Source organism: Melanerpes formicivorus, unplaced genomic scaffold (assembly GCF_026170545.1).
Source record: "Melanerpes formicivorus ecotype bairdi unplaced genomic scaffold, bMelFor1.0.p_v2 SCAF_2, whole genome shotgun sequence".
Classification (NCBI taxonomy): Eukaryota; Metazoa; Chordata; class Aves; order Piciformes; family Picidae; genus Melanerpes; species Melanerpes formicivorus.
Genome location: NW_027142354.1, coordinates 41,420,501 through 41,434,499, shown reverse-complemented (window position 1 = coordinate 41,434,499; position 13,999 = coordinate 41,420,501). Strand labels below are relative to the sequence as shown.

The following is a 13,999-nucleotide window of genomic DNA, read 5'->3' as shown; positions in this document are numbered from 1 at the left end:
AGGTCTCCTCTCAGCCTCCTCTTCTCCAGACTAAACACCCCCAGTTCCCTCAGGTGCTCCTCCCCATCCCTGTTCTCCAGACCCTTCACCAGCTTTGTAGCCTTTCCCTGGACATGCTCCAGCCCCTCAGTGTCCTTCTTGGGGTGAGGGGCCTGAAATTGAACCCAGGATTTGATCTGCAGCCTCCCCAGTGCCCAGCACAGGGACACCATCACTTTTCCTGCCTTGCTTGGTAACAGTTTGCAGAAGAAAGGTCCCACGAAGCCCCTGCTGTTGCTCTAAGACACATAGATGTGCTGTGGATCAAAGATGGGTCCCCATGTTCCTCCAGTCCCTGCTGTGACACAAAACATTCTGCAGCCAAAGGGCCTTCCCTTTGCTCCTGCTCCTATTTAAGGCCAATTTCCCCAGCTCACAGCAGCAGCTGTTGCAGTGAGCAGGGTTTTGTGCTGCAGGGTGGAGCAGAAGCCAGCAGCTGTGTGCTGGGAAAGGAGAGTGGCCAAGAATTACCTTGAACTGGTACTGTGCCAAGCAGCACAGCCATGCTTTTACCCACATCAGCCTTCACTGGGAGCTCTGACCGAGTAAGGCTACAGGATTTGACCCTGGTGAAGTATTTAATGGCAGATCTTCACAGTCATAGAATCACTTTGGTTGGTAGATTCAGATTGGATGCTAGGAAGAAGTCCTTCCCCATGAGGGTGGTGAGAGCCTGGCACAGGTTGCCCAGGGAGGTGGTGGAAGCCTCAGCCCTCGAGGTTAAGGCCAGGCTGGATGTGGCTGTGAGCAACCTGCTGTAGTGTGAGGTGTCCCTGGCCATGGCAGGGGGGTTGGAACTGGCTGATCCTTGAGGTCCCTTCCAACCCTGGCAATCCTATGGTTCTCTCACTCTAGCAAGGCTGGTGCTAAACCATGAGCCTCAGCACCACATCTCTGCCTCTTTTAAACGCCTCCAGGAGCATTCAAGGAAAAGAACCAGGACCCTGTCCTTCAGGAATGTGTCCCTTGCCAGGAGCTGTGCACTCTCTTTTCTGACACATGCTTAACACCCCAGAACTGAAGTGCAAGTTGTCGCTCCACTGACCAAATGTGTTCAGGAGTCACACTTCTAGCTGAAGAGCAGGCTTCTGATAATCAGGGATCCATTTGTTGTCCTTTTAAGCTGCATAAAATGTGAGAGGAGTAAGAAGAGAAGGACATGATGGCTCCCCTGGGACACAGGTCCAGCTGGAGAGGAGCAGCAATGCCAGGTGCTGCCTGCTTTTGTCATCAGCTCTGTGCTCCACTCCTGCTGCACTTGGAAAAACAAATACCTAAGGAGGGTTGCTGCTGGCACTTCGATCCAGTTACACAGCACAGGCAGCAGCAGGCTCTCTGCTTTCCCTCACCACACTCCAGTGCAGTGGTGTCTGTGTCACAGGGAGGCTAAATAAATAATGCAGCCACGAGATGTCACAAAGAAAAGGAGCTTTACACAGTTAAGTTCCAGCTAGGGAATGGGGCAGCTCTGCCATGCTTCCAGATTAACCAGTGCAGAGCAAAGGAAACCAGCAGCTTGGTCCAGCAGTGTGGGATCAACAAATACAGGCCATGAAGTTCTGGCCAGTGACTACAGTCCAGAGTGATGGCTGATAATTGACTTGTCTTACTGGAATGCTTTTGTTAGGTGCAGTGGAGCTGATAAAGGTATAAACCCAGCAGGATGTGGACTGATGTCTCTTGAATGTAGCTTGGAGAGAAAAAACCCACATGAATAAAACCCAGTGTCTCACAAAGCTACCCAAGTACAAGAAAAGGCAAAAAGCAGGCAGCAGGGAGAGGGGGCAAAAGGGGGAAGGGCAGCAGGGAGAGGGGCCAAAAGGGGGAAGGGCAGCAGGGAGAGGGGGCAAAAGGGGGAAGGGCAGCAGGGAGAGGGGGCAAAAGGGGGAAGGGCAGCAGGGAGAGGGGCCAAAAGGGGGAAGGGCAGCAGGGAGAGGGGCCAAAAGGGGGAAGGGCAGCAGGGAGAGGGGCCAAAAGGGGGAAGGGCAGCAGGGAGAGGGGCCAAAAGGGGGAAGGGCAGCAGGGAGAGGGGCCAAAAGGGGGAAGGGCAGCAGGGAGAGGGGGCAAAAGGGGGAAGGGCAGCAGGGAGAGGGGGCAAAAGGGGGAAGGGCAGCAGGGAGAGGGGGCAAAAGGGGGAAGGGCAGCAGAGAGAGGGGGCAAAAGGGGGAAGGGCAGCAGAGAGAGGGGGCAAAAGGGGGAAGGGCAGCAGGGAGAGGGGGCAAAAGGGGGAAGGGCAGCAGGGAGAGGGAGCAAAAGGGGGAAGGGCAGCAGGGAGAGGGAGCAAAAGGAGAAAGGGCAGCAGGGAGAGGGGGCAAAAGGGGAAAGGGCAGCAGGGAGAGGGGAAGAAAAGGGGAAAGGCACCAGGGAGAGGGGAAGAAAAGGGGAAAGGCACCAGGGAGAGGGGAAGAAAAGGGGAAAGGCACCAGGGAGAGGGGGAGAAAAGGGGAAAGGCACCAGGGAGAGCAATGAACAAGGAGTTGTAGTTTGGAGTGGTCTGGCATTGAAACAGGATTCTCAGGGATGTGATGGAGTCACCATCCTAGGAGGTGCTCAAGAACATGGGGTTTAGTGGTCGTGGTGAGGTTAGGCTGATGGTTGGACTCGATGAATAAGGCTGCAGAGGGACTGTTTGCAAAGGCCTGCAGTGGTAGGACAAGGAGCAATGGTTTGAAATGAGAGAAGAGTAGAATTAGATTGGATGTTAGCAACAAGTTCTTCAGCTTGAGGATGCTGGAACACTGGAAGAGGTTGTCCAAGGGGAAGCAGGTGAAGCCCCTTCCTTGGAGATATCCAAGGGCAGGCTCAACAGGGTTCTGAGCAACCTGATCTGGTAGAGGATGTCCCTGCTGACTGCAGGGGGGTTGGACTGGATGAGCTTTGGAGATCCCTTCCAACCCAACCCATCCTAAGGTTCTCTGATTCAGCCAGCAGTGCCAGGTCACCAGTAACCTGTGTCCCTCAGCACAAGTGACAATTCACTACAAACCACACAAACCTGCTAAGGGGTTTCCTTTTGATTTCATATGACCAAATCCATCTTGCTCTAGCAGCCTGTTTTATATAACTGAAGCAAAATTGCTTGCTCCCCCTCCTTAAAATTATATCTAAAGATGCTTTGAATGTGATACTTCTCAGAGATCACAGAATGGTTTGGGTTGGAAGGGACCTTCAAGATCATCCAGTTCCAACTCCCTTGCCATGGGCAGAGAGACCTCCCACCAGCCAGGTTGCTCAAGGCCTCATCCAACCTGGCCTTGAACACCTTGAGGGAGGGGGCAAGGAGCTGCCAGAAGCTATTCAGTGGACAGACTTGGGGCTACACAGCACTTTAGCCACATCCATGCAGTAAGTTGACAGCAGAAGTGGAAGGAGAGCAAACCTCCTGTGTGCCAGAGCCCTGCTCTGTCACCTAGCCCAGATCTCACAGATCATAGAACCAACCAGGTTGGAAGAGACCTCAGAGATCATCAAGTCCAACTTACTACCACATTAGACAATCACACACCAGGCAAGCTTTGAGGATGCTTTTCCAGAGGTCACTTCAGGCTGTGGTCTCAACTCCTTGAGCTCAACAGACCCAAAGAGCACCTGTGCAAGTTCATTTCACTAGTAAGCTAGAAGAGGTTCTACAAGACCCTTCTGAAACACCACCCAAGCTGCCTTTGGAGCATCCCAAAAACAATCCTGAAAGCCACTCTGCTCACCATGGACCTGGATGGGGATTTAGGTCCACCTCAACATTACTGCATGAGATCTGCTGTGGAAAGGGAGAGCAGCTAGTGTAAAGGGAAGGGCAGGGAGGGAGGGAGGGACACATCCCAGAGCTGCTCCCACCCATGGAGTTCTAAAGCTCAGTTACAGTCCCACATCTGTCTGCCTTGTGGAGCTCCTTAGCCCTTGCTGGAAAATGCCACATGGCAGAAGCAGCAACTGAGCTTCCTGAGGAACAGAAGCTGCTTAGGAAGAAAGTCCCAGCCTCCTGCTAACTTATTTCAGTCAAAGGTTTGCAGGGGAATTCTCATGAGGTTGGGACTGGAAACTCAGCACTTCATTCAAGAAGCACTAGAGACGTGCACCTTGCCGGAGGAGATCTGCCAGGAACAGCTTTCTGGCACTGTCCCATCAGAGATCTTTTCAGTCTGACAGCTGAATTGGTTGAGAATTGCTTCAGTTCAGACCACAAAAATCACTTTTCCTTTTTTTTTGGCTTGTCTACAAAAAAACCTTCAAAGTGCAACTTTCCCTTCTGTGCCAAATCAAAGGTTCCAACTCCAGCCCAAATTAAACACTTCATTTCAAGGCATTCAGGACATGAAAAGCCATCCAAGAACCACCAAGCTGTGGAGATGGTCAGCAGTGTAACTGACCAGCATGCCACCTGGCAAGGGCACCTGAAATCAGGACACTTCCTTGGGTGGCCAACTCCTACTGAGGTCTCCTAGCAGCACCAGAGGCAGCTAAAGCAGTGGATACTGTGAGAACAGCACTGGTAGCCCTGCAATCTTACAAACTAAATCTTCTTGGACCTTCTCAAGGCTTGGGCTTGATGACTTTAAAGGTCACTTCCCACTAAAATGATTCTACACTCCTACAAGTGGTCTTTGGGAGCAAGGACAGGTGGAGGCATAAGAGGAGGGAGAAATGGTCTTTGGGAGCAAGGACAGGTGGAGGCATAAGAGGAGGGAGAAATGGTCTTTGGGAGCAAGGACAGGTGGAGGCATAAGAGGAGGGAGAAATGGTCTTTGGAAGCAAGGACAGGTGGGGGCATAAGAGGAGGGAGAAATGGTCTTTGGGAGCAAGGACAGGTGGAGGCATAAGAGGAGGGAGGCTTGGACAGGTGGAGGCATAAGAGGAGGGAGAAATGGTCTTTGGAAGCAAGGACAGGTGGAGGCATAAGAGGAGGGAGAAATGGTCTTTGGGAGCAAGGACAGGTGGAGGCATAAGAGGAGGGAGAAATGGTCTTTGGAAGCAAGGACAGGTGGGGGCATAAGAGGAGGGAGAAATGGTCTTTGGGAGCAAGGACAGGTGGAGGCATAAGAGGAGGGAGGCTTGGACAGGTGGAGGCATAAGAAGAGGGAGGCTTGGACAGGTGAAGGCATGAGAGGAGGGAGGCTTGGACAGGTGCACACCACACACTTGCCATGAGCAGAAAGACCTGGATTAGACAAAAATACAAACCATGTGAGCTCATCTGATCTCCAGCTGGGAGGGCCTTTGAATGTCTAAATCCCTCAGCAATGTGGAATGAGTGTGCATGGCCATGGTGGGGAGGCAGCACAGATGATCTGCTTCCAGCCTCGGTGACACAAACCTTCCTGACACAAGCCAAGCTTCAGATTCACACCCAGCATTTGGGGGATCTGAGAATCTCAGCTCTGAGATCCTGGAGCATCACACCATGGCTGTTCTCAGAGTGCCAAAGCAGGGTGGGCACCACAGTCTAACTCTTGCCTAAATCTCCTAAATCAGATCTTGTGCTACTGGGAATATTGTTACCTTGAAAGGTTTGACTGGGCAAAGGACTGAGGCCCTGGTGACTCCTCAGGACAATTTGGATAGTGCCAGTCACATCCAGGCAGCATTGCATCATTGGTCTTGGATTGCTGCTATGTAGGAAATGAAATCAAATCACTCTTGAGCCTTCTACAAGTGGCCCTGGAAAACCAGCTTCTGATATTTTAGACACCAGAAAATTCAGCTCTAGCAATAAATATGCAACATGGTGTGAGCATTTCAAAGAGAGAGCAGTGCCAACCCAGAGATTAGCTTCATGGTGATTAGTCACAGGAGCTGGACAAGCCCTGGGGTCAAACCCTTACGTTTTGCAGGCTCTAAGGTTACCACAAAACTCAGCTCCAGGAGTGTGTTCAGCAGCTAAGCCATTTCATAGGCTGGAGTCACAGAACTGTTTCAGTTGGAAAAGACCTTTCAGAGCATCCAGCCCAACCAGTCTCTAACTCCACCAAGGCTAGGGGCTAAACCATGGCCCTCAGCACATCTCTGCCTCTTCTAAACACCCCCAGGGATGGGGATTCCACCACCTCCCTGGGCAGCCTGTGCCAGTCTTTGAGAACCCTTCCAGTGAAGAAGTTTCTTCTGATGTCCAACCTAAGCCTCCCCTGGTGCCATTTCCTCTCATCCTTTGTTTCACCACTCCTGGAAAGTCTGTTGATGATTTAAACCCAAATACTTATTTGTCACTTTCATAGAAGTGATTTTCAGAGCAAACAAAACAAACCTCTTGCTGTGTTATGCTTGTTGTCATTAAAAACAAACCAACCAACCAACCCAGAAATATTTGCTTCGAGCCAGGGTTGAAATTTCACAAGAGACAGGCTCAGGGCACAGCCCAGTGCATAACACTGGGGCAGAGTGGCACAGGAAAGCCCAAGGTTTTCAAATTCTGACCATGCTCCTTGCCTCTTCTGGAAGCTGTCTTCTGCAGCTCCAGGCATGGAATCACAATAACAAAATGGTAGGGACTGGAAGAGACCTCTGGAGATCACCCAGTCCAACCCCCCTGCTAAAGCAGGGAGCCCACAGCAGCTTGCCCAGGAGCACAATGGCCAAGGTGGGGTTGGAAGCTCTCCACACAAGGAGACTCCACAACCTCTCTGGGCAGCCTGCTCCAGGCCTCCAGCACCCTCACACCAAACAAGTTTCTCCTCATGCTGAAGTGGAACCTCCAGCCTGTAGCCATTGTTCCTTGAAGGGCAACAAAGCTGGGGAGGGGATTGGAGCACAGCCCTGTGAGGAGAGGCTGAGGGAGCTGGGGTTGCTTAGCCTGGAGAAGAGGAGGCTCAGGGGAGACCTTATTGCTCTCTACAACTACCTGAAGGGAGGCTGTAGCCAGGTGGGGGTTGGTCTCTTCTCCCAGGCAACCAGCACCAGAACAAGAGGACACAGTCTCAAGCTGCGCCAGGGGAGGTTTAGGCTGGAGGTTAGGAAGAAGTTCTTCACAAAAAGAGTGATTGGCCATGGGAATGTGCTGCCCAGGGAGGTGGTGGAGTCACCATCACTGGAGGTGTTTAAGAGGAGCCTGGATGGAATGTTTAGTGCCATGGTTTACTTGATTAGATGGTGTCAAGTGGTGGGTTGGACTTGATGATCTTGAAGGTCTTTTCCACCTGGTTAAGTCTATTCTATTGTCCTATCACTGGGCACCACCAAAAAGAACCTGGCACCTTCATGTTGGCACCCACCCCTCAGATATTTATAGACATTGATAGATTCCCCCTCAGCCTTCTCTTCTCCAGACTAAACAGCCACAGGGCTCTCAGCCTTTTTCACAGCAGAGATGTTCATGTCCCCAAGTCATCCTCATAGCCTCCATTGGAGTCTCTCTTGAACTGGGGAGCCCAAAACTGGGCACAGTGTTCCAGGTGTGGTCTCAGCAGGACAGAGTAGGGGGGGAGAAGAGGAGAACCTCCCTCAACCTTTTCTTAATGCAGTCTGGGACACCATTGGGCCTCTTGGCCACTCGGGCACATTGCTGTCCCATGGGGAACTTGCTATCCACAAAGACTCCAAGGTCTTTCTCCATGGAGCTGCTTTCCAGCAGGATGAATGTTGCACCAAGAGTAAGCTCCTGAAGAGGAGAGCTGTCATCTCATATTGGAGGTGAAAGAGAGAGAGGTTTGTGTATTGTAGGAAGGTGCCATGAGCATCAGCAGTGCTTCGCCTTTCCTGCTGCAGATCCTAGGATAAATGGTTATCCATCGGACTGGAATATGCCAGCTGGAGATATGCTCATGAGATTTGGGTGATCTTTCTCTGACTTGGTAGCTGAAGTGTCCCAGCTGTTTAAGAAGTCTCAGGATGACACATTGTCTCCTCCAGGTTAGTAAAGGTTCTGACAACCCTTGATGAAACAGCAGCTCCTGTCCTTCAGAGCTCAGGCTGAAAACCTGCTGAGGAGCAGCCAATGCAGCAAGCACTTGGGCTTGATTTATCTGTGAAACCTCAATGATCTAAATCTGGGACTGGATTTAAAGCCCTGAACGACCACTTCACATAAATTCAGTCCAGATTTGATGCATTAAAGTTTCCATGCAGCTAATCCATGGCTTACAAGGCTATTCCTGGAATTTCTTGTGGAAGCCCAGCATCCCCTCCAGACACTGAAACCAGAGCGCCTCCAACACATGCTCTCACCTCTCAGCTGCTTGGATCCCAGTCAGGTGGAGCAAAGGAATCACCAGATTCAGAAAAGAGCTGGAATCAGGTGGAATATAGTAGAGCAAAAGTGTGTTGAGGTTGGACTGGCAGTCCTGAGGGAAAATGGGGGCTGAGGATGGGATTGTTTAGCCTGGAGAAGAGGCAGCTCAGAGGAGACCTTATTGCCATCCTCAACTACCTGAAGGGAGGTTGTAGCCAGGAGGGGGTTGGTCTCTTCTCCCAGGCAACCAGCACCAGAACAAGAGGACACAGTCTCAAGCTGCACCAGGGGAAGTTTAGCCTGGAAGTGAGGAGAAAGTCCTTCACAGAGAGAGTTGTTAGCCATTGGAATGGGCTGCCCAGGGAGGTGGTGGAGTCACCATCCCTGGAGGTGTTCAAGAGTGGATTGGATGTGACACTTGGTGCCATGGTTTAGTAGTCATGAGGTCTTGGGTGACAGGTTGGGCTTGATGATCTTGAGGTCTCTTCCAACCTTATTGATTCTATGATTCTAGCAAGGAAATTTAATTGGGAGGCACCAAAATATGCCAACCTCTAGAATTCTGACTGGGAGGAGAATGAAGAGGAAGACACAGATCAGCTGGGAACCTAAGGGAGTCAGCACCTGTTTGGACAAAGAGATTTGGACTTGGAAGGAAGAGAGTGACAAGGAGGAGCTGCAACCCAAGCAGGGAGGCACAGCAAGGGCCAGCAGCAGAACTGGGGCTGTGCAGGCAAAAAGAGAAAATGACAAAATCTCAAAGCCTGAGATGAAAAGGCTTACCCTTGAGATAAATACATCCCTTGTCTGAGGAGAGGTCACATTTGCCCTCTCTTGTTAGAGTGTGCTAATGGTAGGCTGGAAAAACGGAGCCAAAAGCTCTGCTGAAAGCAGCAGGGTGGTGGGGAGGGGATGCAGAGAGGCTCAGCTGGGAGCACGCTGCTGCTGCTGCTGGAGTCAGCTCAAGGCACTGAGGTCTGCTCTGCCTTCCACTTGGCCAACACTTCCAGCACAGGCAGTGCACATCCAGCTCTCCAGAATAGTCTGCAGGAACAACGAGCTGCCGTCACCACCCCACAAAGATGGAAACTCAGGTAAGCAGAGGGAACCTTTCAAAGAGCAAACTTTATGAGATCTATTCAAATTTGACATCAAGGATGTTGCCAACAGAGTTTTGCCTTTGCAAATGACTTCTAAAAGGAATGAAAGTTTCATTTCAATAACTAAGATTAGGAGAACAAAAAAACACAGCATCATAAAGAGCAATTAACTATGCTTAGCTCTTTTTTCTCCTCTCCCCTTTGCTTTCTGCTCACTCTCTATTACATTTCTACAGAGATGAACTATCTTAAAGAACTCTCACAGGTCTCCTGTTCCACAGCTGTCTCAGCCCCACCCTGCACAAATCCATTTTCACTGCTTTATGCCAACAGCTCTCCCGTCAGCTCATAGAAGCACAGAATTGTTAAGGCCGGAAAAGACCTCTAAGATCATCAAGTCCAACCTTCTGTCCAACATCCCCATGACCATGGCCCAGAGTGCCAGGCCAGCACAGTGGGCTCAGCCATGGCCAGCTCTCATGGAACCAGTCATGATGGTGACAATCTGGTTTCATCACAGAATTGTTAGGATTGGAAGGAGCCTCAAGGATCATCCAGTTCCAACCCCCCCTGCCACAGGCAGGGACCCCTCACTCTAGATCAGGTTGCTCAGAGCCACAATCATCAGAAGCCACAGGTCAAAGGCAGCATCTTCATTCATGATTTGGGACTGGCACAGTCAACCCAGCCACAACTGGAAGCTCTTGGGGGGTCACAGGCTCACAGGATGTTAGGGGTTGGAAGGGATCTCCAAAGATCATTGAGTTCAACCCCCCTGCCAGGGCAGGGCCATGAAATCCAGCACAGGTCGGGTTCCAGTATGTTGAAGACAGAATCTTCAGGTGTTTAAACTTCAAAACAACCCAAGCATGGGCATTTTTCAGAGGCTTAATTGGCCAGGCTTGGGCAGATTTTCAGAGGGAACAGCAAAAAGCACACCCCAGATGCAAATTCATGCAAAGCAAAATGCAGTTCCCTGCTGCAAAGCGTGGGAAACAAAGCTGTGCAGTGACAGGTCAGAAGGACTGAAGTTAGGCAAGACAGCCTTTTCCTCCCTAAGCTGCTTCTTAGAAAGGTAGGATTCATCCTGACCCCATCTTCCCAAAATTCTGGGCAAAGCTACCAAGCAGAATGCAAACTCACAGATGGAAAGCTCTGGCACAAAGTTGGAGTGAGGAAATAAGTGTGTTAACAGCTGGAAGCACCAAACACCTGGCAGCATGGCAGTGTTTCATCCTTCAGCTTCCAGAGAAGGGTTTGGGGTGGAACATCAGATCAAAACTGGAGATGGAGAGATTGTGCCTGGGCTGAGGGCAGCTCCAGGGCTCATGGATGCCCAGGCAGAAGAGCTCAGCCCATGCCTCAGCCTCTCTCCAGCCATATCAGTTGGTGAGGGGCTTGGAACACAAGCCCTATGAGGAGAGGCTGAGGGAGCTGGGGCTGCTTAGTCTGGAGAAGAGGACACTCGGGGTGACATTATTGCTCTCTACAACTATCTGAAGGGAGGTTGTAGACAGGCAGAGGTTGGTCTCTTCTCCCAGGCAACCAGCACCAGAACAAGAGGACACAGTCTCAGGCTGCGCCAGGGGAGGTTTAGGCTGTAGGTTAGGAGGAAGTTTTACACAGAGAGAGTGATTGCCCATTGGAATGTGCTGCCCAGGGAGGTGGTGGAGTCACCCTCACTGGAGGTGTTCAGGAGGAGACTTGATAGGGTGCTTGGTTGCATGGTTTAGTTGGTTGGGTGGTGTTGGATGATAGGTTGGATGCGATGATCTTGAAGGTCTATTCTATTCTATCCTATTCTATTCTATCCTATTCTATTCTATCCTATCCTATCCTGAAGTTTTCCCCTGAACGCTGGATGTGGTTCCCAGTTCCCCTGGCTCACTCTGGGTGCAGCCAGAGGCCCTGGCAGGCCTGAATAGTCTCCTTAGCATGAGTCTGGCCCTTGGCATGTTCAGGCTTGAACCTTAGCACTGAATAAGGCCAAACAAGAGACAGCATCAAGCTACACCCCCCTCCAGGGCAAGTTCATAAACAAACACATTTCCATATTCTCTCACCCTTTGGAAAAGGCTGGAAAATGGGATTCCCTCCCCCACACACTGGAAACCACTTTCCTGTCACCTCCCCTACTTATTCAACCTGGATTTCCATTTTCTGAACACACACTCAGATTGCTTTGCAAGTTTTAAACTTTCATACAGCCTCATTAATTTCCACACTTCAGCCCAAACCTTTTTTCCTCCCTACTCCTTCTTCTTCTTCTTCTTTTTAACTGCATCACTTCATTGACTATTTGCCAAACACTGAACACCCCAGAGCTTAGTTTGGAATTCTTTAGGACACACTTCACTGGAACAGATCCAGTTTCTACCTGACACTGCTGCTTTCTGGACATTAAATGCTGCTTGGGAGACTTTTCTTCCCAAGGAAAAAAATCCCATTAACACAGGATAAGAAGAACACGGGGAGGGGGGAGGGAAGAAAAACCAACACCCAAACAAAAAAAACAGGGGCCAGGCAATTATTTGCTGGAAATAATTATGTAGCTGAGGTCTTTAAATGCATGGAAAGATTAAAACCCTCCTGCTGTAGAGAGCATAAATAAGGCACATTGTTACACATCAGAACTCCTTTGGTGCGGCAGTTTTGAACGGCGAAAAGAATGCTTTTTACCACCGAAATAACATCAGGTTAGATGAAAATCACTTTTAAAGCTGCTGTGTTCTCAGCAGACAATAGGAGTGAGCTGGCAGCGTGCCCTGGACACCGCACAGGCACCGGCAGAAGTCGCGGCCCGAAGAAAACACAACCAAAACCCCCTCCGTTTTCAGCCGTAAAGGTTTATAAGCAGAAAGGGGGCCGCACGGCACCGGCCGCACGACTTTGTAGTGGCAATTTAAGTACCAAAGTCGGGCAAAACGTCTCTTTGTGAAGCTTTCCAAAGATCCCAAGGGCTGGCTGAACTTTGGCTTTGCTGCTGCAGCGCTTCGCTTGTTCCACTCCTCCTCCTCCTCCCCCTCCCCAGCATTCCCCAACCCATCCACCTCCGGACCCTTCCACCATCCACGTCCGGATCTCCCCATCATCCACCTCTGGACCCCTCCATCATCCGCCTCCGGGCCCCACCATCCACTTCCTTCGGACCCATCCCCCCGCCCCAGATCGTCCACCTCCAGACACACACCACACACACACCCCCAAAGGCGAATCACTTCCAGCCGGCTGCACTGGGCTACGCTAATTAGAAGCAATAAATCAGCATCGTTTCTCTGCAACCCCCACCAGAATTCCTCACTTCAGGCTATGGACCCCTCCACAGCCACCTCCCAGCATCCCACCAGCCGGGCTGACGGTTACCTGGTGCCCCCCGGGCCAGCTGCGGCGGGCAGAGCATCCCGCGGCTCCGGTACGGACTGGGATCTTCTCCCGGTCTCCGCCGGAGCTCCTGGGAGGGTAGCGGGGAGAGCCCAGCCCAGGAGGAGGTACGGAGGAGGGGTCAGGGTAATTAACCTGGAACTCTGTCCCCGAAGAAGGCCAGCTCGCAGGGCTCCATGGAGGGAGGCGTCCCTCGTTTTCAATATGGTATGTGCTTAGGAGGGAAAATTCTGCCCTGTTTTAGGGCTCAACATTCCTCCCCAATCATCACACGGCCGTGGAAAGTCCTTGGGGATATGGCTTAATGGAGGACTTGGTAGAGTAGAATTAGTAGCTGGGCTCGATGATCTTGGAGGTCTTTTCCAACCTAAAAGATTCTGTGAGTCTAAGTAATGTATGAGTGAGCTGTAAACTAAACTCTTGACCCAAGAGCTCTAGGTAAGCACCCCAGGAGGATGCACCCTCACTTCAGCACAGCTGAAGATGCTTGACAAGGGCACCACCCAGATATCCACCTGGCCACCAGCAGCTGATCAGCAAAGGCAGCGCTGGGCTCCTTCTGTTGGGCTGCTCTTGGCTCTTCATTTCCACACCAGGGTGGAGGAAAACTTTTCTCACGCTGCTGCCTGTTAAGGCACTGAACTCCTGCAGCACATGAACCAGCTCACTGATTACCCTGTCAGGGACATTTATTAATTCCACTTGGACAACGTGGCCACAAGGTCACTTCTCCCTGGTGTTATTACATGGTCAGCTTACAGCAAAGACACAGAAGGTAACAGGAAGGCAACGTGTCCAACGGGCTGTAGGGCTGGGGCTGTGAGGCTCTAGAGCTGTAGGGCTGGGGCTCTTGGCCTGTGATGCTGTGAAGCTGTAGGGTTGTCTTGCTGTGGGGCTGTAGGACTACTGGAGTGTAATAATGTAGGGCTGCAAGGCTGTAGGGCTGGGGAGTTGCAGGACTGGGTCTGGTCTGTTTCAGGGGTGATGTAGGACTGCAGGGCAGTAGATCTGGGGTTGCAGGACTGGGTCTGGTCTGTAGGGCTATAGGGGTGTAGTGATGTAGGACTGCAGAGCAGTAGATCTGGGGCTGTAGGACTATAGGGTAGTAGATCTGGGGCTATGTCTATAGGGCTGTAGAGTGTGAGAGCCCTTAATGACTTTACCGTCTCAAAACGATGTGCGTAGCAAGGTCTGACTGATGACTCTTAATGACTTTCCCGACCTGCTGAACAGCCCAGGCAGATGGCTCAGTACTGGAAGGAGAGGATTCCTGCGCAGGAGGGAATTCCCTCGTTCCCGATTCCAAAGCTAATGCAACAGC

General features: G+C 51.2%; 1 protein-coding gene across 1 annotated transcript in view; it reads right to left on the bottom strand.

Moving 5' to 3' along the window:
- Positions 1-12,735, bottom strand: part of SHROOM1 (shroom family member 1) — a 51,351-nt gene extending 38,616 nt beyond the window's left edge. The window contains exon 1 of the mRNA XM_068157853.1: positions 12,661-12,735. The gene's annotated coding sequence lies outside the window, so the exon portion shown is untranslated. The remainder of the gene's footprint in view (positions 1-12,660) is intronic.
- Between the last annotated feature and the right edge of the window lie 1,264 nt (positions 12,736-13,999).